General features: G+C 42.6%; 1 protein-coding gene across 10 annotated transcripts in view; it reads left to right on the top strand.

Moving 5' to 3' along the window:
* TIAM1 (TIAM Rac1 associated GEF 1) overlaps window positions 1-24,895 on the top strand; it is a 466,629-nt gene that overhangs the window by 251,413 nt on the left and 190,321 nt on the right. For 3 of the 10 annotated variants that reach the window (XM_061418767.1, XM_061418676.1, XM_061418599.1), the window contains one exon: window positions 4,005-4,112. The exons of 6 other annotated variants lie outside the window; for them this stretch is intronic. The gene's annotated coding sequence lies outside the window, so the exon portion shown is untranslated. Of the gene's footprint in view, window positions 1-4,004; window positions 4,113-15,702; window positions 15,773-24,895 lie in introns of all 10 variants that reach the window. One more of the 10 variants, XM_061418849.1, reaches the window with a different exon arrangement.

The raw sequence follows: 24,895 nt of genomic DNA on the forward strand, positions 1-24,895 counted from the left end.
GCATCTCCTGCACCGGCAAGTGGATTCTTCACCACTAGCGCCACCTCTTCCTGTATCCCTACAGTAACCGTCTGAGGTTAATTCCCACCACTGCCTCGCCTTTGATTGTTTAACTAAGGAGGCTCTGAGAGGCTGAAGGATTCGCACACCATAACACATGGATCAGGGTAGAGCTGTAAGTGTTACAAGCTTGATATCACTTAATCTGAATGCTGTTTCCTCTTCCCAAGTGCCTCAGGACCCCCTGGCTCCACCATCCTCATCTAAAACCACCCTTCTTTTATGTCTTGACTTTTTCTTTTTTTTCCAAATTATTTTGGACACATGAGATGAACAAAATTGAGCTGATTTTTTGTGTGTGTGGTAAAATATATATAAAAAAATAGTTACTATTTTAAAGTGAACAATTCAGCCAAGTTGAGTATATTTATGATGTTATATAACCTTTAACTGAAAGTTGCTCAGTTGTGTCCGACTCTTTGGGACCCTATGAACTATACGGTCCATGGAATTCTCCAGGCCAGAATACTGGAGTCGGTAACCTTTCCCTTCTCCAGGGGATCTTCCCAAGCCAGGAATCAAACCCAGGTCTCCCACATTAAAGGTGGATTCTTTACCAGCTGAGCCACAAGGGAAGCCCAAGAATACTGGAGTGGTAGCCTATCCCTTCTCCAGAGGATCTTCCCAACCCAGGATTCAAACCGGGGTCTCCCGCCTTGCAGGTGGATTCTTTACCAACTGAGCTATCAGGGAAAGCACCACCTTCACCATCATCTTTTCCCAAAGCTTTTGCATCATCCCAGTCAGAACCTTTGTACCTATTAAGCAATAATACCCCACCCCCAACTTCTATTTTACATTCTGTCTCTATAAATTTGCTTATTCCAGATAGTCAGTCCTTCATGTAAGTGAAATATTTGTCCTTTTGTGACTGGTATATTTTACTTGGCATAATGTTTCCAAGGTTCATTCCTTTTGTAGCATGCATCAGAAATTCTTCTTCTTTTTTTTTTTTTTTTACTGAATAATATTTCAGTGTATATACATTCTACATACTACATTTTGTTTATCTATTAATCTGCAAGTGGACGTTTATATTTCCACCTTTTGACTGTTGTGAATAGTCTTGCTTTGAGCGTTGAATCATAATACAACTCAATGACAACAATGAAAAACCAGATGATAAAAAAAGACAAAGAGATATTTCCCCGAAGAAGACTTACATGTGACCAATAAGCTCGTGAAAAGATACTCAGCATCATTAGTCATTTGGGAAATGTATATCAAAACCACAGTGAGATCACTGCCCACCCACTAGAGTAGCTATAATTGGAGAGAGAAAAAAGAAAATAGGATGAGTATATGGAGAAATCGGAACCATGTGGAAAAATTGGAACCTTGTGCACTGCTCTTGAGAATACAAAATGGTGCACCTGCTGTGGAAAACTGTTTGATGCTTCCTCAAATTGTTACGCATAAAATTATCATATGATTCAGCAATTCCACTCCTAGGTATGTGTCCCAAGAATTTGAAAATAGGGACTCATACAAACACATACTCCTGTACCAACTGAGCTTTCTTTGCATATGCGTTGTTACTATTGTGTATCAGTTGTTACTATTGTGTATCAATAAATGCTACGGGCGATTTACTTATGTTGCCATCTGGAGATTTAGCATGTAAAAGAGCAGAAATTAGAACTCCAGAAAAAAATCCCACCCACATAATGCAAGCCATGTTAGTTGAAACTGAAGCCCTAGAGACACAGAAAGTTTGGTTCAGCCACTGAGGCCATCTTGTAATGTCAGGATACAAACGAAACATTTTGAAGGAGAATCCATGCTGAGTCGGGAGAAGGCAGTGGCACCCCACTCCAGTACTCTTGCCCGGAAAATCCCACGGATGGAGGAGCCTGGTAGTCTGCAGTCCATGGGGTCGATAAGAGTCAGACATGACTGAGCGACTTCACTTTCACTTTCCACTTTCATGCACTGGAGAAGGAAATGGCAACCCTCTCCAGTGTCCTTGCCTAGAGAATCCCATGGATGGAGAAGCCTGGTGGGCTGCAGTCCATGGGGTCGCACAGAGTCGGACATGACTGAAGCGACTTAGCAGCAGCAGCAGCCACGCTGAGTCAGATTTCTTCTGTCTAAAAACATTGTCAAGATAATGATAAAATAATGTCAAGAAGATTCATCTACAGAACATTTTTCTTCCAGCCGCAGAGCCCCAAAGATTTATTTCCCAAGTATTAAATTTTTTTGAATGTTCCATTACGAAATTGATAGGTCTTGTTAATCACAGTTGAGAATAGAAAATCTGCTTAGAACATTTGAGTTCGTGGATATTTATTCCATATTCCCAGGGTTGAGTCTCTTGACCACCTATTAACCATTGATAATTCATCCTGAACTTAAAGCCTTAGTAGGTGCATCAGAATACTCACACTTGAATACTTGTTGTTCTGGAAATTCACTTTGAATTATAGAATGAAATACACTCTACAGAGACCTAAGACCTGTTACCAGCTCAAGTTCTGGTTTAACTCCACTGTACAGCCTTGTCATTCATTCTGTGACTGGGCATTAACCTAAAGAAACAGACCTTCTCTCTGAAATCCTCTCTTAAACTGGGTTAGTGGTTATAGGTTTTGGTTTCGCTGCTGGTAGGGAACTGCTTGAGAACAGGTATATGTGGTACAGTTGTCTGATCAAGTGGGCACAACTCGCCCACCTATGCAGACCCAGCCCTGGACACCAGTAGGCATCCTCTCTACTAAAATTACCCGCCACATGATCCAGAGCGGGTCGGATCTTGGGTTCTCCGTGGGCCTGGAAGATCCCAAGAGAGAGGGAAGAGACAGACTTGAGTTAGGCCTGCAGGGCTCATTCCCCCAAACCCAATGAGTGACTCTGCCCCTGCTAGAGCAGTCCAAGTGGTCAGCAAAGCCAGGGGGTTTTCTGTGGCTTACTGTACACAGATCCTCTCCAGGGACGTGGCCCACATGCTCCATCAAGCTGAATGCTATTGTTGGTCCAAAACACATTTCTTTTATCACCTTTGATCTGATAAAAGTGAGCCACTCAGAGTCTTGATTTATTTTCAGCAAGATGGTGAATTCTGCCCCCTACCATACGGTGAATAGAAGGCCATGTTTGTGTTTATTTAATAGGCATTTAGATATTTACTCCCCATAAAATACTCCCGTTTGTGAAATGTGGACACCCCGTTTCATCTGAGAGCGGCTACACTTCACAGTTGTCTAAATCAGTGCAAACCTTTTCTAGAAGTATTTTGGCTTTTAAAGTAGGAATGAGCAATGATAAAGCCAGTGATTTTGAAAGTAACGAGCTTAGCATTCTGTCGGTTGTCTGTTGGACAGGAAATGTAGGTAAGTGCGTATGTTTGTGCATGCAAGCGAGCGTGCTCAGTCGTTTCTGACTCTTTGTGACCCTGCACCAGACTCCTCTGTCCATTTGCTTCTCCAGGCAATAATACTGGTGTGGGTTGCTATTTCTTACTCCAGGGGATCTTTCTGACCCAGGGATCGATGCTGGGTCTCCTGCAGTATGTAGCCGAAAGTTTTTTATTTTGTAGATTTTTAGAATCTTAGTGTCTTAGCTGGAGAAGGCAATGGCACCCCACTCCAGTACTCTTGCCTGGAAAATCCCATGGATGGAGGAGCCTGGTAGGCTGTAGTCCATGGGGTCACGAAGAGTCAGACATGACTGAGCGACTTCGCTTTCACTTTTCACTTTAATGCATTGGAGAAGGAGATGGCAACCCACTCCAGTGTTCTTGCCTGGAGAATCCCAGGGTCGGGGGAGCCTGGTGGGCTGCCGTCCATGGGGTCACACAGAGTCAGACACGACTTAAGCGACTTAGCAGCAGCAGCAGTGTCTCAGCGCTAGGATACCACCAGGGGGGATCAGAGCCCCTCTAGTTTCACCCCCTCTCCTAAATTAAAACTCAGAATCTTAATATGGTTAATCTTCCTTGGTAGGCACTCAGTTTGTGGAATAAATGAATGAAATACATATTCTGCTGTGTGGCTACTGTGTGTTGTGACGTCATTTCGTGGCCGTCTTGGTGGGGATGATCTGCTCTGCTGGTACGTACATTTTATTTCTTAATGGGAGAAACTGTATGTGATTTTGCTGCCAAGTTTAGTGACCTTCACAGAATAAATGTATTCATATACAAACTTCTGTGGATCCCAGTCATTTGAAAAGCTGGTAAAAAAGCCATTGTTATTCAGTCGCTCAGTCGTGTCTGACTTTTTGCGACCCCAGGGACTGCAGCACGCCAGGCTTCCCTGTCCTTCACCAGGCTCACCATGAGTTTGCTCAAACTCATGTCCATTGAGTCAGCGATACCATCCAACCATCTCATCCTCTGTCATCCCCTTCTCCTCCCGCCTTCAATCTTTCCTAGTGTCAGGGTCTTTTCCAGTGAGCCAGTTCTTTGCATCAGGTGGCCAAAGTATTGGAGCTTCAGCTTTAGCATCACACCTTCCAATGAATATTCAGGACTGATTTCCTTTAGGATTGACTGGTTGGATCTCCTTGCAGTTCAAGGGGCTCTCAAATCTTCTCCAGCACCACAGTTCAAAAGCATCAGTTCTTTGGCGCTCAGCTTTTTTTATGGTCCAACTCTTACATCCATGCATAACTACTGGAAAAAGCCATAGAACTGCTTTTTACACAAATGCAGATGTGCTTATGCACGCAATTTTGTCTCTAATTCCAGAAGGTTCAAAGACCTTTGACAGTTCTCCAGGGACCCTATGCTGAGCACCTTTGTATTGGGTCAATTCCCAGGGCCTATGTGAAATTGCTAAAGTGAGCAAGACTGTATGACCCTTGCCCTTTACAAGCATAAATGTTTAAAAAATATACAAATAACTTCATGTGGAAACTTATAATTTCCATCTGGGCAGTGATTTTTAACTGAGGGTTGAGACCCTTTTGGGATTTATGAAATAATGTTAGTATTTTGGGGCCAGCATTATCAAACCAATGGAATGGAAAAGAAACCAGGCTATATGTCCGTATACTGAGTTGAAATGAGAAATATGGGTCCCCGTTTGAGAAAACTGATGTCTGCTCTGCTTGTTTTACTTTATATTTAGGGCAGTGGGAGCAATTTAAAGAAATGCATGCTTTCTTTTCGTGGTCTGTTTTGACTATATTGGCCCTTTTTCTTCCTTATTAAAAAACGGTCCAAGAGTCCACTGGTTCCACTAACATTTTATGTCTTAACAGCCTATCCCAAGTCATCACTTACTCACAGTTGTGAAAATAAACTTAAATCTGGCTCTTGAAGGCTCTCATGATTTTTCTTTATATTTAATTTTCCTCCTTTCCAGATAAGTAAAAATCAGTGTGATCCCCACCAGGCCACCACGTCTCCACTTTTATTTTTTATTTTTTTTTACGTCTCCACTTTTAGACAACATTCCTTAAACTTGGTTTTCTCATCTGTGAAATGATCCTGATAATGATAATTTCCTTCTTCTAGGATTGTTGGGAAGATTATGAGTTTACATAGATAGGATGCATAGCTTAAATTGTTCAGTTCATTTCAGTTCAGTTGCTCAGTCGTGTCTGACTCTTTGTGATGCCATGAACCGCAGCACACCAGGCCTCCCTGTCCATCACCAACTCCCAGAGTTTACCCAACCTCATGTTCATCGAGTCGGTGATGCCATCCAACCATCTCATCCTCTGTCGTCCCCTTCTGCTCCTGCCCTCAATCTTTCCCAGCATCAGGGTCTTTTCAAATGGGGCAGCTGTTCTCATCAAGTTGGCCAAAGTATTGGAGTTTCAGCTTCAACATCAGTCCTTCCAATGAACTGGTCTACTTTAGGATGGACTGCTTGGATCTCCTTGCAGTCCAAGGGACTCTCAGGAGTCTTGTTGAATTGTTGGTATACCGTAAAGGAATTGTGTTTTATACTTCCCTTAGAATTTCTTAGAATCAGTCCGTTCCGGCTGCGTTTACTAAGCAGAAGAGTGCTCTGGGTGTGGTAATATTCTTGTTTCAGAAGCGTCTGTCTAATCTTTTTCTTTTTAATCTAGTCTATTTAACTCCATTTTTTGGTATTAATTATTTAGCCACCTCTCATCATAAATGACATTAAGAGAACAATCCCTCTTTCTTTATATTTTGAATCAACATTCTGTTCAGTTACAAATGTTGCATATGTTGATTTTTTTGGAACCCAGATGGAGTCTCCACGAAAACTCAGAATACTATTAAAACTCAATTGCCAGATTCTGTTATAAAGTAAATGTGGTTAAAAAAAAATTCACAAGAAGAGTTAAGTGATTTTCCTGGTATTTTTCCCCCTCAGAATTACTTTTGTAGGTACTGTGTTAATCTTAAAGAAGTTTATTGAATTTCCAGAATTATCAGCAATACTCAAAGCAAATAAATGTATTCAAATTCTTAGAAGAGATAATTCATGCATGAAAATCTTGCTTCTCTACCACCCTTAGAGTAGTGTGAGGAGATTTAAATTAAACCTTGTGATGTCTTTTAAAATAATATATAGGACGTACTCTATGCATATAAATACTCTTTTTGGCACCGGGTCGGTGAGTAGCTGCTATAATTTAAAGGTTGTACGTGATGTGGGTTTGTGAGGATTGCTGAGCTGTCTCTTACAGGGCAGCCCTATCGTCATTAAAATGCTTCCTGACTCTGCTTTCTCTTCCATACCCTGCCCTGTTCATTCCTTCCATTTACATAATGTTTTCACATTCTCTTTTCTTCCTTTCACTCTCTCTAGCAATAAAAACTTTCCTGTCAGAAGGAATGCTGTTACCAGTATCTGGCAGCATTCTATAGGAAAAGACATCTCTAGTATCAAATGGACCTACGTTGGCATTGCCACTCAGCTACTTTCAGGAATTTGGGCAACAACGTTGACCTCTCTGAGCTTTGGTTTATTGTTTGTAAAAGGGGCCTCTTATCTGTGGCTTCAGTGAGCACTTTATACTGATAAGCTTACTTCTCTGAAAGGTATGTGTTGCAGAGAAATAATTAAAAAACAGCAACTAATTATAGATTTTTGTTGTTGTTGTTATTATTCAGCTGGGTAGGAAATGTATTTTGTGAACAAGGAGGGTCTTCTTGGAAGCCCTGAAATTTCATTGTATGCGTGCATGCTCAGTTGTGTTTGACCCTTTGCAGAGCTTGCCAGGCTCTTCTGTCCATGGGATTTCCCAGGCAAGAATACTGGAGTGGGTTGCCAGTTCCTCCTCCAGGGGAATCTTCCTACCCAGAGATCGAATCCGTGTCTCTTGTGTCTCCTGCATTGGCAGGCACATTCTTTACCACTGTACCACCTGGAAATTTCTCAGTTTCCCTACTGTTTGCAGGGTCTCTGACATTACATGCTGAGTGGTAGATGCTAGTGATGATAACTTTTATTGATCATTTTTTATGTTCTAAGCCTAATACGTGCTTTTGTGTTTACTACATTGGATCATCATCACTCACTTGGGGATGGGATGAGTAATTTAGCCTCATTCACAGATGGAAACTTGAAATTCCATGATGTTATGAGAATCAGTCTGTAGTCTTCCTGGCCCCTGAACCTAAGTTCTCAATCACTGTTCAGTCCTCTCTTTCTGCATGAAGAGATGGACAGAGATCTTTAGACTGCTGGGTCAAGAGTAGGGTGTCTCTCCTACCTTCCCAGTCAAAGACTGTCCTTCAAATACTGATACATTCCAATACAGTGGAAATGGACCTGTTCTGAAACAGGTGCATAGACCCAGGTGTGTGAGGATGAGTCTTTTAAGTTGGGTCAGAGGTCATGGTTAACCACCTCCGGTGGCTGTTTGGGCCAAAATTGCTATCTCAAGTCCCCAGGGAATCCTGGTGGGCATTTTTGGAATGATTTCATTTCCGTGTTTAAAGCTTCCATCTTTCACTGGGTGGTGTCGTTAGACAATCAGAGAAAAGAATTTCTTACTAATATTGTTGTTTCTCTTGGTGGGGCCCTTCCCCATTTTAAAAAACTGGCAACTCAATTCAGGACCTCCTGTGTCGTGCTGGAGAATATTAATTCCCAAGAATGAGCAATTTTTGATGCTATTCCTCTTACTGTGTCAACAAAGCAGTGTCTGAAAACATTTCCCAACAGTGCAAACATCCAGGTTTTCCTTCTTGGTTCCAGCCTCAGCGTATGGCGGTTCATTATTTACATATGCTGAGAGGCCTGCCAAGCCGATGCAGGTGTTGCTGACTTGTGAAGACACGTTGACTCTTGCTCTAAAGAAAGGTTGGAATGCTGCCCTTTGTCAGAGGGATTGAGCTGTGCCAGTCACCGAGCTACATGTCAGTGTATAAAAATGCAGATTTCACTTTGCTGTGGAAGAAAAACAGTTTGACATACTGCCTTTAGCAGGTTTTTCTTTCAGTGAATATCATTCTCCTTCCATCTCACACCCCACGTTGTTGGGTAGCCCTTGCTTTGAGCTTGTTGGCTGTGCTCACGATATCACTTTCTTTGGCTTTGTCATTTTGGTGTCAACTAAATTGTCTATAAAGAAAGCTGAGCACCGAAGAACTGATGCTTTTGAACTGTGGTGTTGGAGAAGACTCTTGAGAGTCTCCTGGGCTGCAAGGAGATCCAACCAGTCCATCCTAAAGGAGATCAGTCCTGGGTGTTCATTGGAAGGACTGATGCTGAAGCCGAAGCTCCAATACCTTGGCCACCTGATGCGAAGAGCTCACTCATTGGAGAAGACCCTGATGCTGGGAAAGATTGAGGGCAGGAGGAGAAGGGGACGACAGAGGATGAGATCTTTGGATGGCATCACCAACTCAATGGACATGGGTTTGGTGATGGACAGGGAGGCCTGGCGTGCTGTGGGTCCATGAGGTCGCAAAAAGTCGGACACAACTGAGCGGCTGAACTGAACTGAAATTGTAAGGAGAGAATGCAGTCGCTTGGAGTTGCCATGTGGGAGTGGTTAACTTCTAGTTCTGAATGGTAGCTGATGAGTCTGGGTCTTCAGGAATCCAGTAAGTCCCGATTGTAAGCCTGTGAAATTAATTTAACCTCCATGATAGTAAATTTCCAAGATTTTTGGGTTTGGAGCTGGTGGCTTTGTGACCATCCAGAAGGTTCTCCCCAAAGTTCTTTAACCCAATGCAGTTTTTCATCGAGATAGGCTGACCCCTTTCATGTACAACCCCAAATTTAAGCAGCTGCGTATACTGGGAGGTTTATGATTGCTAAATTATGATTGCTATGATTGCTTGTTAGTCTCCTATAGGTTCTCTTTCTCTACAAGATATTCAAGGACCCAGGGCTGCTCAACCTGCTTGTCTTCAGGCTTCTCTGCACTTGGTGTGTAGAGAAGAAAAGGGGGAGGACAGGAGGGTCTCCATGAAAGTGTCAGGGCTAGATTCTGGAAGTGGCCAGCATTGTAGGAATTTGTATTCTATTGGCTGTGTAACACAGGCATCGGGCCCCCATATAGGTGTGACTGGGCTGAAAAGCTACATTTCCTAACTTCCCACATGAGACAGGAACCCATGTAACGTCTCTGCCACAGTTGCATATCATAAGCTTAATCTTAAGGGTTCTGAAGGTGAGTGTGTCTATTAGGAGGACCTTGACAGGGGATTGACTTGGTAGCTAGGTATTTGTTCTGAATTCTAGGTTCATTTTTACCTTCGGGTTCACGAGTTTCCCACAAATGGCAAAGAAGGGAATTTTTATTTAAAAGAAGTGCTGCACTGGGTAATTTTCCTTTTTGACCTGATGAGGTATTTATAGCCTACCTAAAGATCCGGAATTAATGTCTGGTCATGCATGATGCGTGTCTCCCTGGTGGCTCAGTGGTAAGAAAAAATTCCTCCTGCAGTGCAGGAGATGTGGGTTCGATCCCTGGGTTAGGAAGATCCCCTGGAGAAGGGCGTGGCAACCCACTCCAGTATTCTTTCCTGGGAAATCCCATGGACAGAGGAGCCTGGAGGGCTACAGTCCACGGGGTCCCAAAGAGTTGGACAGGACTGAGCAACTAAACAGCAAAACATGCATGATGCAGTCTAGTAATAATCAGACTTGGGTTTTTTAGATGGTTCCTCCGTGGATCTGTGCTGACGTCAAGATTCCCTGACGTCCATGTTCGTACCTCACTTTGCCCTGAGTTTTCAGGGTTAGAAGGCCACATTGTCGCATTTCCTCCTTTGAGAAGCAGGTCTCTTGAATTTCAGGAGGACTCTGGTCAGACTTTCCTGTCCAGGGGTGTAGAATTCCAGTCATGCAGTTTTTCCTTCTTCTAGGAGATCTTTCCCCTTATAAATCCCAAAGCTTTCATCTTTAATAATAATTTTGGAAGCATTTAAAACATTTCATATTTTTCCCAGAATCTTCAACACAGTATGTTGAACATGGTTGAATCTTTTTAGTCAAATTTTTTTTTTCTCCTAAGCTGGATTTGGTCAGTTAGAAGTTAATTGAGGTTGGAAGGCCCAGAAAGGTGAGGTCGTGGAGCTAACCTCTCCATTTTTCTCATAGTTGGTTCGTTTCTTCCCAGCACATCTGGTGTGGTTTTCTGTCCCTCGTTCCTCCTCCCCACAAACTCTCTGCCTTTAGTTTATTGTTGGCTGTCAAGCCGGATAACTGAGCATGTTAAATTGAGAATCAATAGATTCTTAATGAGGACTACAACAGAGAGACTCCCACTCTTGATAGAGTCAAGTTCAAACTCCTCATCTCGCCATCTATAGCCTTTGGCAGCCGGCTCATCTAGTCCTAGCTGGTTGCACAAATTGCAGCAACCCCACCCTCATCACCCAGCACACTGCACCCTCTTTTTGAGCCACACCAAGTCATAATCTTCGTAAATCATATAATTGTAAAAAATATCAGTGAAAGTTAATTGAGTACTTATGTGCCAGGGTCTTTTATAGAATAAAGTGTTAAACCCTCCAAGAAACCAAAGCATTTAGAGTATGCTAAATATAGATAAAAATATTAAATATTTAAAATAGTTATTATTACTATATACTATTACATATCACATGGGCTTTCTAAGTGGCACAGTGGTAAAGAATCTGCCTGCCAATTCAGGAGGTGCAAGAGACGTGGCTTAGATTCCTGGATCAGGAAGATCCCCTGGAGTAGGAAATGGCAACCCGCTCCAGTATTCTTGGGAAATTCAGTATTCTGGAAAATTCCATGGGCAGAGGAGCCTGGGGGGTCAGAAAGAATTGGATGTGACTGAGCACACACACTCTGATGCCGGGAGGGATTGGGGGATTGGAGGAGGAGAAGGGGACGACAGAGGATGAGATGGCTGGATGGCATCACTGACTCGATGGACATGAGTTTGGGTAAACTCCAGGAGTTGGTGATGGACAGGGAGGCCTGGTGTGCTGCGATTCATGGGGTTGCAAAGAGTCAGACACGACTGAGCGACTGAACTGAACTGAGCACACACACGTGACATATCACATATTAATATTTTAATAATCATGCTGTGCTTATTCACTGAGTTGTGTCTGACTCTTTGCGACCCCATGGACTGTCGCTGGCTAGGTTCCTCTGTCCATGGGGATTCTCAAGGGAAGAATACTGGAGTAGGTGGCCATTCTCTCCTCTAGGGGATCTTCCCAGCCCCAGGGATCAAACCCAGGTCTCCCACACTGCAGGAGGATTCTTTACCATCTGAACCATAAGGGAAACCCGTGAATACTGGAGTGAGTAGCCTATCCCTTCTCCAGGGGATGTTCCCAACCCAGGAATCGAACTGGGATCTCCTGCATTGCAGGTGGATTCTTTACCATCTGAGCCACCGGGGAAGCACAAGTGTATTTAAGTGTAATTAAGTTAATTATTATTTTTAGGTATAACTTTATGGGCATATGGTTACATGAAAGCATTTAACTGTCTCAAGGACAGGCTGGGTAATTGTTCTCCTCTCCCTTTAACAAATGGGGAAGGGAAACGCAAAGGTTATGTGAGCTGGCCAAAGTCACACAGCTTGGGGGTGCCACAGCTACCCACTGTGTAGTGTTGACAAGCGGCCAGACTGTCATGGGTGTAAATCCCCTCTCCAGCCACTCATTCTACTTGGGGTAGTCCCTCATTTCTCTGCTCAAAATGCAGTGGAGACTCAACATCATCCTGTGACATGCCCCTTGTGTCATACTGTCCCTTTCCTGAACAGAGTGAAATCTGTGCTCAGAAATGAGGTCATTACACCTTCCATCTGTCCAACACCCTCCTTCCCGCACCCCTCTATTGGAGCTCCTTGAGGCTGAGGCCAGGGCTGGGGAGGCCTGTGTTCAATGCTGGTGGAATCCATCAGCGTTAGAGATGATCGTGCCATCTCCCCATTTCCCACATGGCAAAGCCGAGGCCCGGTGTGGTTGCATCACAGAGCTGTCTGAGCGAGGATCTGGGACAAGTACCATGGTTTTCCCGAGTCTCTGGAGATGTGGACTTTGAAAGCAGAACATGTGTGCAGTTATTTCAGTCTGGTTGCTTAGTTCATGGCAGGGTTCTGGCTGGCGGGATGCGTTTCTAAGTGTACCGTGTTCTTAACCGTGTACTCGGAGTGGTGATAGCAGTTGTGGGAGAGGCTTGGCATGAAAAGACCAAGCTGGGCCCGAGTTTACCCAGCCCACTGACTGAGGATTCACGTATGCTGGTGAGTCCAGAAGGGCACTCGTAACACGTGTAGCTCACAGGATTTTGTTTGATTCCCACCCCCGCCCCCCAAGCTGAAACTAGCAAATTTTATCTAGAATACATTCAAGAATTCTCATATTGGATATAGGGAGTCACTTGCTAAAGCCTGTCTCCTTGTACACGTTATCCATAACGGTTCTGCACCTGTGTATGTAACTTAGAATAAAGAAACGATCAGGCCACAAATTTAGTTTTTAATTTGAAATTGTCAGAAACTTCTGGAGAAGTTGGCCCTATATTATAAAGAAGGTTGTTTTCTCTAAGTCATTTGGAAGTAAATTACTATTACCCTCAGGCATGAGAGTTTTTTTTTTCCCATAAACAAAGACAGTCTTCTACAAAACCGCTCTACAGGGCTGAAAATCATGATGCCTTACACCAGCTCCTTCTCACACCCTCTCCCACTCTCGTCACTTGTCCCAGCTCCATTTCAAATAACAGATGTTTCCAGCGAGCCGCACGTGTTGCTCTGAGTTGTCACGTGTCTTCAGATTTCTTCGTTCAGAAACAGCTGCCCATCAAGAGTCACGACCCTGACTCTTTTGAAGAACCCAGGCCATTGTTTTGTTGAGTGTCCCTCAGTGTGGCTGTACTTGGTGAGTTCTTGAGATCGGATCCACATTCCGAGTCATCAGCAGACACCCTCAATGGTGATGGTGTGAGCATCCCTCTGTCTTCGCTGAGAACTCTTGATGCGAACCCATCCCATTTCTGATGATGCTCACTCATTTGGTCCCTTGGTTTAGATGGCTTCTGCCAGCCTTCCCTGCTGGGAAGTGATTCTTTTCCCTTTTTCCCTTTTGTAATTAGTAAGCATTTTATAGAGAGGTACTTTGATGTAGATTCCCCATTTCTCATCAATCTTTGAGTTTATTTATATCTATAAGGACTCGGTTTCCTATTTTAGTCAGCGGTTATAATCTGTTAGGCTTTCCTGGTAGCTCAGATTGTAAAGAATCTGCCTACAAGGTGGGAACCCCAGGTTCGATTCCTGGGTTGGGAAAATCCCCTGGAGGAGGGAAAGGCTACCCACTCCAGTATTCTGGCCTGGAGAATCCCATGGACTGAGGGGTCTGGCGGGCTATGGCCATGGGGTCACAGAGTTGGACACGACTGAGTGACTAACGCTTATACTGATAATCTGTTAGTGGTGGTCTTTATGTTGATATTCAGGTCTTCCCTGGTTGGATCTGTCGGGGTCCCTCCAAGAGGGGCTCCTCTGTGCTCTTCTGTCCCCTTTTTCACTCTGGCTGGACTCTGAGACATCCTGGGTGCTTCTTCCTGTTGTTGTCCCCCGACCTGACCTGCATGGTCTCTAAAACCCCTGTGCCAGGCCACTCCCATGAGTCGATATCTTTTCTTTTTTTAATTCATATTTTTTTTAAAAAAGTATATTTCCAAAGAGGGTGTGGAGAAAAGGGAACCCTCCTACACTGTTTGTGGGTATGTAAATTGGTGCAGCCACTATGGAAAACAGAATGGAAGTTCCTCAAAAAAACTAAAAATAGAGTTACCATATGATCCAGCAATCCCACTCCTGGGCATTTACCCAAACAGAACTATAATTCAAAAAGCTGCATGCACCCCTGTGTTCATTTACACTATTTACAATAGCCAAGACATGGAAACAAACCCAATGTTCATCGACAGAGACATGGATGAAGAAGATGTGGTACATATGTACAGTGGAATATTCTTCAGTCATTAAAAAGAATGAAATAATGTCATCTGAAGCAACACGGATGGACCTAGAGATTATTGTACTAAGTGAAGTAAGAGAAAAGACAAATATCCGATATCACGTATCTTTCAGGTTAACTTGGGGCCAATATACTATAGACATTTAGATGAACGTTTCAGGGGAGATTGATTTTGTTTCTAAACTGCGAAAAATCCCAGTGGAGCCTGTTTAGTATTTTAGCTGGCGTGGAAGGGGAGCTTCCGCGCCCTCCAGGCACATTCTTACACAAATTATCAAAAGATGCAGGAGCAGTTCAGTCAAGTTAAAAACCCAAGTTTGAAACTGTCATCACTTTTTTTCTACACTGCTGAATGTTGATAGGGTTTCCAAGGTGATAGAAGGACAGCTTCTCAGGGAGGCCTGTGGCAGCTCACAGAGGAACCTGTCACCCATGGTACTGGAGGGGCTTCCCATGTGGCTCAGTGGGTCAAGAATCTGCAACGCAGGAGATGCTGGTTCGATCCTAGGGTCAGGAAGATCTCAGTATCCTTGCCTGGAGAATCCCATGGACACAGAGGAGCCTGGTGGGCTACAGCCCATGGGATTGAAAAGAGTGGAACATGACTGAATGGACTGAGCACACATGCATGCAAGGTTCTGGAAGGAAGGGGAAAGAATGAGGACCTCTTTTGTTTCTAACTGTCTGTGCTCATCTCTCCTTCCTGCGCTCTCCTCCATTTTGCTGTCCTCAACCACGCTGCCCAATCCTGTGCTCAGCTAGAGATCCACTCACTTACGTGTTACCACTTCTCTGTATGACTTCCTTGAATTTTCCACTCTCAGAATCATCAACTAAAATTCTTGGCCCCGAGTTTAATTTTTAAAAATTATTTACAATAGTTTGTTTTAAAGTGAGATTTTAATGAAATGATGATTAGTATGCACATGTTCAGTTGCACCTCCTTAAGTAAAATATTTAAAATTTATACTGTTTATTTTATAAATGTCTTCTCTGCCCTCCCATTTAATGCTCATGCGTGTGCACACACACACACACACATGTGCACGCATGCACACACACATATACACACACACCTCAGTGTGATGAAAGATACTTACCTGTGGCAGGAGTTGGGTAAATTCACAACATGTCAGGGATATACTTTATATTAATTATTGGACTATTGGATATAATCTTCCAATCTGTTATTAAAATCTGCTAGGACTGGAAAAGTCTTGGTCCTTTTTAATTTTCAGTGACCACACCCACATTAAATTATTTCCGTATTCTCATTCTAGAACATCGTTCTTACCTTTAACCTATGGTAATCGTTTGGCTGAGTTACAACCCAGTTTTCAGGCTGGTAAGGTAAGTTTCTTAAAAATAAATTCTCCTGATGGCTTCCCAGAAACAAAGAACATTTGAAACTTAAGACTGGGATTTAGTCGGTATATCCTGATTCCTTCTGGGCCCTAAGTTTCCAAGATTTCTCTTTTCTTCTCTTTTTGTCTTCTCTGTTTTCCTTCACTCCACAGGCTGCTATTATTTCCATGGTTGCTTTTTACCATTTCTCATACTAATAACTTAGATAAGAGACCTTTACGTTGGCTTAGAGTTTCTTAGGAAATGGAAAAAAGGACATTTTCTTTGCTTTAGAGGAGTATAGAGAGTACACAAACGCATCTGTAGTTTTCACAGTCAAATAGAGGTCAAAACTCTCAGGAATGCCACCATACAAAAGTCCTACATTTCATTGCTCTTGGTGAGTTGTACCTTGGGATACAGTGTCGTATATATTCACTATATCATTTGCTTTTGGCTTTATTTTAGTTATTCTTCCTCAAAGAGTGTTTTTTTAAAGGCCATTTTTTGTTTTAACAATTATTTATAAATCATTTTGATGCTAATAACTGGGACAACAGTGGCATGCTGTGAGTATGGAGAGTTTTGCGAGCTATTTGACATCTCAACTGTTTGTTGAATAACACGGTTTTTGTTCTCTGAGCCTACTATCCTGCCTGGATAGCAGGAACAGATCAACTGTGTATGTCTGGCATTCTTTGATGATTTTACCTAGAGGATAATTCTTATCTGATCTTCTTTTGTATGCTTCTCAGTTCTAACAGTGTCCAGAGTTAATGCCTTTTTTCTGTATTCCATAGTTATAAGGGTTGTATAGTAAGAGTCTGGAGAAGAATAAGAAATTGAACCCAGGGTTTTTATTATGTAGTTTTAAATTCCACTGAATTAATCTAGCTCTTGAGGCACTGTGGAAACAGGACATTCGTTTCCAGGCCTGGGCTCATGGGGGTCAGAGTTCATCAGACACCCCAACTCTTCCCAACCCTAAGTACTAAGCATGGGGTGTCTCAGATGTAATAACTTCTGTTTACGCTTGTTAACAAAAAGTGAGCTTGCTGTATAATCTCACTCTCTAGATGAACTCTACTCTAAAATTCACAACTCAGATCTGACCTTACTGTTACTTCCAACCATCACTCAAGAGTTTCTACTCAAACATGTGAGTCATACTTTTGGTGCTGGCTTTTCTGAGTCATTTTAGCAGCCAACACATTTTATTATTGGCACCTCCTACCATGAGATAACAGGTATTTGGTTTTTAATCCCTCAAAACTGTGGTCTTTTTAATCTAAATAGTATATCTAGACCTCAGTGTATTTTTATTCAGTAAGTCTGATTTGCTTTGTGCCTTCCTGACAGGTTCTGGGGTAATAAATAATGCTTTACCATTGGCAGTGTTCTTTCCCAGATATTGAAAGTGTTGCCTCTGGTTATCTTTAATCAACATGGTTACTTATATTTAGAAGGTGCATTTGCTGTGAACAATAATCTTTTCAAAAAGCTTGCAGAGGCATACAAGAGGAAGAGAGTGGGTGTATTGTTTTACAAAGCGATGGTCTTTTGAGTTGTCACTTCTCATCCTTGTACTTGATCATTGAAGGAAGATACCAAATGCCCCCAACAGGGATACTCCCCTTATGAGTTGTGCCTTCCCACTCCATGTGAAGGCATCATACGTGTTCAGTGTAATCAATAAGAAAAGAAATTTCATAAATTCAAGCACTGATTTCACTAATTTTATTTTTCTTACTATTTTGCGAAAGCTTCTAATAGTGATACACAATCCTGGAGATTATAATTACTAATCAATACTTAGATGTAATGAAAGATCCCATATTTTCCCCCCCAGGGAATCATTTATGGTGTGATGTCTCTTGTTTACGTCTTTAAGCCATTTTGAGTTTATTTTTGTATAGGATGTGAGAGAATGTTCTAACTTTGTCAATTTACATTCCACTGTCCAGCTTTCTCAACATCTTTTGCTGAAGAGACTCTTTTTTTCCATTGTATTGTCTTGTCTCCTTTGATAAGGATTAATTGATTGTAGGTGTGTGGGTTTATTTCTGGGCTCTGTATTCTGTTCTGCTGACCCATATGTCTGTTTTTGTGCCAATACCATACTCTTTTGATTAGTGTAGCTTTGTAGTGTTGTCTGAAGTCTGTCCCCGAGGGTATAATTTATTGATCATTTCCTTGGCTCAGACAGTGGCCTGCCTGGTTTCCAGTGGATTGTACCATTTACTCGTATTATTCCCATTTTTACCAGTGAGCAAACTGAGTCTGTGTGATGTGAACTAACTTTACTGGTTATTTGGGTATTCAGTAGCAGGAGCAAAATTCCCACCCAGCTCTGTCTGGCTCCACCACCCATTCTCTGAGCCCTAATCTGTTGAGTCCCAGCCATTTGATGGCGAATGAAACAATGAAATGCAGTTGAGTTTGAGATGAGTCTGATCTGGGAACAACCCTTATTTTGGCTGATGCTGTTGCCTGACGTTCACAGTTGCTCAAGACCTATTTATTATCTGTTTCAGATTTCATTGTGAGATTAATTAATTAACCCTTAAGGGCTTTTCCCATTGTGTCAAGTTCAACCAAAAGAAGCTGACAAACTCCCATTATAAGTTGAAACTGCGTAACAAACTGCACAAGCCCCAACAAGACCTGACGGTCTGTGGAACCTGGGCCAGTGTCAGTGGTTAATTGTATTCTCAGAAATATCATGGAAGTGGGGGAGGTGGTGGTGGTGCTGTGGTCACGTGACCAGGTTTACTCCTTAAAAGCCTGGCTGTATTTTCCTTCGTTTTGAAAGGCATGGAGGAGACTTAGTTTTGATTGCATCCCAGAGGGAGATAGCGACCTCTTTCTGAGAATTAAATATGCATAACATATTACAAGTTAATTTTGAACAATTCATTACTATTTCTTAAAGGTTTGAGGAAGTACTGGGTTAAAAACACAGTAGAAACACCAAACCTATGATTGGAGATTTTGGTTCGTGGTTGTCGATGTTTTTGTTTTAATGAATGGGAAGAAACCACTCGTGGTACATTAAACTCCAAGTTGAAGTATTGTTGCTGTATAAAATAAAGAATCGTATTGCATGTAAAGTAGTTGTTTGTTTCTTTGTCTGACTTATTTATACCAGAACTTATAAAGAATTTGGGGGGGGTATATGTATATCATTATAGTTTTAATTTTTTGAAGCTTGCATTCCACTTATCATGTATACACATAGATGCATATGCTTGTGCATACCACCCCTCACACACTTACACGTGAACCTTCAAATGGGTCCATGCTGTTCTGATCCGTGCCCCGTGAGTAAGAAGTCTGAGAGCCAAGGACGATGCTCAGATAGTCATTATTCTCGTTCTCATGGTCTTAGTTGTACTTTTATGGTTGATGGAAAGATCTGCATGAGGGAAGATACAAAATTAGAGAGGGGGCATTATGAGATGAGGATACCGCTGGTGATGATATTGATACTTGGAATTGCCAATTAAGTAAACAGCTTAATTACTTGGCTCTTTCTTCTGTGAGGCGGCTGAATACTACATGAATGAGTACATTTCATTAGATGAGTTCATACAGCAGTAACCCATCAAATACTCACTTTCTCACAGGTTGCTCTCGGATATTCTGCAAAATAAAGTTGCGTGATTAAGAAAGTTTGGGAAACACTGGGTTAAATAAAGTGAAATCCACTTCTTGACTGAAAGAGGTGGAGTTCCCAAGTTTGACCCTAGAATGCGTATCTCTTAAAAAAAATCTATAAACATTCCCTGTGTATCTCCGGAATGTGTACAGATAGTGGAAAACAGCGTGGGGTTGAGAACTGAATATATGTATGAAGGATGTGGGGAAGTGGTGACGCTAGTGGTCAGGAACCCGCTTGCCGATACAGGAGATTAAGAGACACAGGTTCCAGCCCTGGGTCGGGACGATCCCCTGGAGAAGGGCATGGCAACCCACTCCAGTATTCTTGTCTGGAGAATCCCCATGGACGGAGGAGCCTGGTGGGCTACAGTCTATAGGGTCGCAAAGAATCAGACACCACTGAAGCGAGTTAGCACGCATACATGAAGGATGTAGGACTGGGTTCGGATTAAGCCACCCTTCCACCCTCTAGACAACAGGCACGTCACTTAGAAACAAGTATACGAGTTTATACACATGCCTTTCTTGCAGGGTGCTGTGATCTTCAAATGATCTAATGCATACAGAGATGCTTTTCAGATTTGAAGCACTCTGGAAATATTAGTTATTAATAAAGCCTCTACTTTTAAAATTGTGATATTATATATATAACATAACATTTGTCATTTTAACCATTTTTAGGTGTACAGTTCAGTGCCATTAAGTATATTGCTAATGGCTAATGTTTCGCAATGTTCTGTGCATTGTTTTGCAGTTATTGCCGATGTCCATCTCCAGGACTTCTGTCTTGTTTTTTTCCAAACTGAAACATCACCTCGTCCTTTTCCCCCAGCCCCTGGCCACCACCGTGCTACTTGCTCTCTCAATGACTATTGTAGGTAGGGCTTCAGAGGTTAAAGCGTCTGCCTGCAATGTGGGAGATCTGGGTTCGATCCCTGGGGTGGGAAGATCCCCTGGAGAAGGAAATGGCAACCCACTCCAGTATTCTTGCCTGGAGAATCCCATGGACGGAGGAGCCTGGTGGGCTACAGTCCACGGGGTTGCAAAGAGTCGGATGTGACTGAGCAACTTCACTTTCACTTTTCACTTTCACATAAGTGGAATCATACAACAGTGTCCTATTTGACTTGGCATAGTATCTTCAGGCATATCCTCTGATTTTTTTTATGATGTGAGATTTTATTTTCTTAATTCACTCACCCTTGATGCCATTCCTTTGTTTGTTTTAAATTGGAGGATAAGCACTTTACAGTATTCTCTTGGTTTCTGCCACACATCAGCATGAATCACATGGCTGCCCCATGCATCATATGGGGCCTTAGTTCCCCAACCAGGGGTCAGACCTGTGCCCCCTGCAGTGGAAGCATGGAGTCCTAACCACTGGACTGCCAGGGAAGTCCCCCTGGGGCTAGGTGGTACCCACAATTTTAGGACAGGGTCTTTTAAGGATGTGCCTTTAAGAAAAGCGGATCAGGAGTCTGTTCCATCCTCGAAGCGATCAAAAGGTACACATTTCTAGTTATAAGATCAATAAGTACTAAAGATGTAATGTACAACATGATGAATATAATTAACACTGCTGCTGCTACTGCTGCTAAGTCGCTTCAGTCGTGTCCGACTCTGTGCGACCCCATAGACGGCAGCCCACCAGGCCCTGCTGTCCCTGGGATTCTCCAGGCACTTACATAAGAAAACTGTGTAGAGTAAATCCTCAGAGTTCTCATCACGAGGAAAAAATTTTTTCTGTTTCTTTAATTTTGTATCTGTATGAGGTGATGGATGTTCACTAAACTTACTGTGATCATTTCATGCTGTATGTAAATCAGATCACTATGCTGTATACCTTAAACTTATACAGTGCTGTGCGTCAATTATATCTTAATAAAACTTGAAGATAAATACATTTTTTAAAGTTCAGGAAAAGAATCTAGTCCGTCCTCAGATAAGAACTAAAGTGACCCAGGGCTCTCCCTGACAAGCAGAGAGCCCTTTGTTGCTTCTTAAATCAGTGTTTGAAATACGAGAGGCATGAGTTTCAACACCTAAGTTTTATATCTTTATTTAGATTTATGCACAAGGATTTTTAAACTTAATGTTTCATCATTTTTACTTGTCTTAAAATGGTTGCTCTTGATATGAGGCTCTTTTGGGAAAATCCTCTGTAACTTTTAGGATGAAAAATAGCATGTATTTCAAAATTAAATAGCCTAAAATTTGAAATGACCTGTTCTTATTTAAATAAAGCCTTTGGAATGCATGAGTTTGTTAGAGTGAACATTCTCTTCTATACCATGATTTTATAGCAAAATTATTTTCAAATACCCATTATTAATCCCCATTAAATGGTGCCAAAATGGTCATTATAGTTTTTTCCTGAGTAAGCATGGCTTAAAAAAAATCACAGTCAAATTAATCTGCCATCTTGTCCTGCTATGCATATTCTTGTAATCTAAATGTATATTTTTGCCTTTGCCTGTTAAGAGCATATTTTTCATTGTAAAGAGTATTAGCTGCATCAGCAGGCTTTAGCATTAAATTTTCATTGAATCGCACCCTTCATTTTTCATACTCTTCTGAGCTCATCATAGATGCCTGATCACTCTTGGGTCTTTTAGTGCATCTTTGGGGGTCCTTGTCTCATCTTATATCCCCACCTCCAAGATCATTAAGACTCTTTGAGGTGCCTCGAGCCTTCCCTATCTTAGAATCCTCATGGAATCTTGGGTGGAGCCAGCCACCGAGAAGGTGCTCTGCACACATTGAAGTTGAGCTGGGTTGAGTTAAATTGAGATTGAGGTCTGGAAGCCAAAATTGAAGGGATTTTTAAATTTTTAGATGAAACACAACGTCAGGATCTTATTTACCTTTATGGAGAGCCAGGCCGAGCTGGCACAGCACAGATGGCACCCTGTTCCTGAGAGTGTGGGGACGGAGTGAAGCAGAACAAACAGGTGGCTCTGGAGCTGGCACCCTGGCGTCAGCACCAGCTCGGGCCACACTTTGCTGTGCTCGTGTGAGCGAGGCATCGGCAGAAGCAGAAGGCTGATGTTATTTTAATCACTGAGCTCTCTTTAGTGAATACACTTGATTAGTCCTCCTCCTCCTTCTCCTGGATGCTATTTTGAATAGGATATCAAATCCCTGCATCGCTGATGTACACAGTACCTTTTTTCTCCTTGTGACATACCACACCTAACTTTGGGCTCTTGTTTTCTACCTTTTGAAAGTGCTGACTATGTGCTGAATTTTACTGAGGAAGAATGAAACCACAGAGAAATGAAGTCATTTGCTCCCGACTTAACAGGTTTTCAGGGAGCTCAAAGAGCAATACCTATGGCTTTCCTAGTGGGCATGTTTTTTGATTTTGTCCTTGAAAATTCAAGCTCCCTGGCAGAAGGAGAAAGGGGTGGCAGAAGATGAGATGATTAGATAGCATCCAATGGACATGAGTATAAGCAAACTCTGGGAGATAGTGAAGGACAGGGAAGTCTGGGGTGCTGCAGTCCGTGGGTTCGTAGAGTTGGACATGACTTAGCGACTGAACAGCAACAAGTGCTAAAGGGAAGCATTCAGAATTAGAACTCCATGCCTAATCTCTCTGTTTGTTTTCTCTCAAAGTGAATATTTTCAGAAAGGGGTACACTTCGGGCTTGGGAGGGCTGCGCCGAGCCTTCCGAGGGGTGGTTTGGTTTAAATGTGGACTTGTCGGTTCCAGCTAGCTGGGAGGAATTGCTCTCCCAATGTGATGCATTAGTCATGAGCTGAGTGTAGGAGGGTGTTGAACAATCACTCTGCCTCCCCGATCCGTCCCTGGGCTTGCAAGCTCAATTTTAAGCCCAGCTGCATCGGAATTGAGGACTTGCTGGGGACATCCCCCCACCCCCACCCTGCTGTGTGCTTGAAATCTTGGCTCAGAGGTGGGAGAGGGTGGTAATTTCAGACCCAGGGCTAGAGCAGAAATGTCGCCCCAGGGAAGCTTGTGTACCTAGGATGCGTTATTTGTGTATATGTGTGAGGGGTGGGGGAGGACTAACGTTGGGTGGGGGGGTGGCTGCTGTACTTGTACTGTTCAATCTTCAAATATATTTTGATACTGTTTTCCATAACGTAAAAGAGAGCCACAACTCTTGATGATGTTGGCTGCTAGGAAACCTAAGCTTGGAAGGGTGCTTTCCCCGAGAAATAAGTGGTAAAGATGTCATCTTGAAAGTCAGACCACTCTCTCCATGACCCCTTGATGCCTCAGAGCCTGCAGTTACCACTAGCACCCCAAGAAGACGTTTTTTTTTTTCCCCCAGGTCTGAAATCAGGTGGAACTGTGGACTGGGTTGTCTAAACACCTGCTGGATATTCTTATGTAAACATTCTGTGTTGGCAACATGTTTTATCCCTTTTGTTGGTATTGATGCTATTACTAGGTACTAGAGAAAACCTCTCCTGGGACATGGGATGGTTAATATTATATGTGAACTTGGCTATGGTGCCCAGTAATTTGGTTGAACACCTCACAGGTTGCTGCGAGGTTTGTTTGTTTTGTATGTCAGGCATTCATCATGTGTTTTTTTTTAAAAACAATTTTTATTGGTGTATAGTGGGTTATAATGTTTTTACTTTCAGGTATGCAGCAAAGTGGATCAGTGATACCTATACACACATCCACTCTTTTTTAGATGCTTTTCCCACATATGTCACTACAGAGTATTGAGTCAAGTTCTCTGTGCTGTATAGTTACCTATCTTATACATGCTTATATATATCTCTGGTCCTTATTAGTTACCTATCTTATATATGCTGCTGCTGCTGCTGCTAAGTCACTTCAGTCCTGTCCGACTCTGTGCGACCCCAGAGACAGCAGCCCACCAGGCTCCCCCGTCCCTGGGATTCTCCAGGCAAGAACACTGGAGTGGGTTGCCATTTCCTTCTCCAATGCATGAAAGTGAAAAGTGAAAGTGAAGTCGCTTCGTCGTGTCCGACTCCTAGCGACCCCATGGACTGCAGCCTACCAGGCTCCTCCGTCCATGGGATTTGCCAGGCAAGAGTGCTGGAGTGGGTTGCCATTGCCTTCTCCGTATCTTATATATAGGAGTGTATATATGTCAATCCCAATCTTTAAATTTATCCCTCCCGCTTCTTTCCCCACTGGCAACCGTAGTTTTGGTTTCTACATCTGTCACTCTGTCTGTTTTGTAAATATGCTCATGTGTACTTTTTTTTTTTTAAGATTCCACATGTAACTGATACCATATGATATTTGTCTTTCTCAGTCTAACTTCACTCAGTATGATGATCTATAGGTTTATTCATGTTGCTGCAAATGGCATTATTTCATTGTTTTTTATGGTTGAGTAGTATTCCATTTTATACACGTGCCGCATCTTCTTTATCCGTTCTTCTGTTGGTGACTGCTTGAAAGAAGTGAAAGTGGTGGTCACTCAGTTGTTTCCGGCTCTTTGTGACCCCATGAACTGT

Source organism: Bos javanicus, chromosome 1, assembly GCF_032452875.1.
Source record: "Bos javanicus breed banteng chromosome 1, ARS-OSU_banteng_1.0, whole genome shotgun sequence".
NCBI classification, from domain to species: domain Eukaryota; kingdom Metazoa; phylum Chordata; class Mammalia; order Artiodactyla; family Bovidae; genus Bos; species Bos javanicus.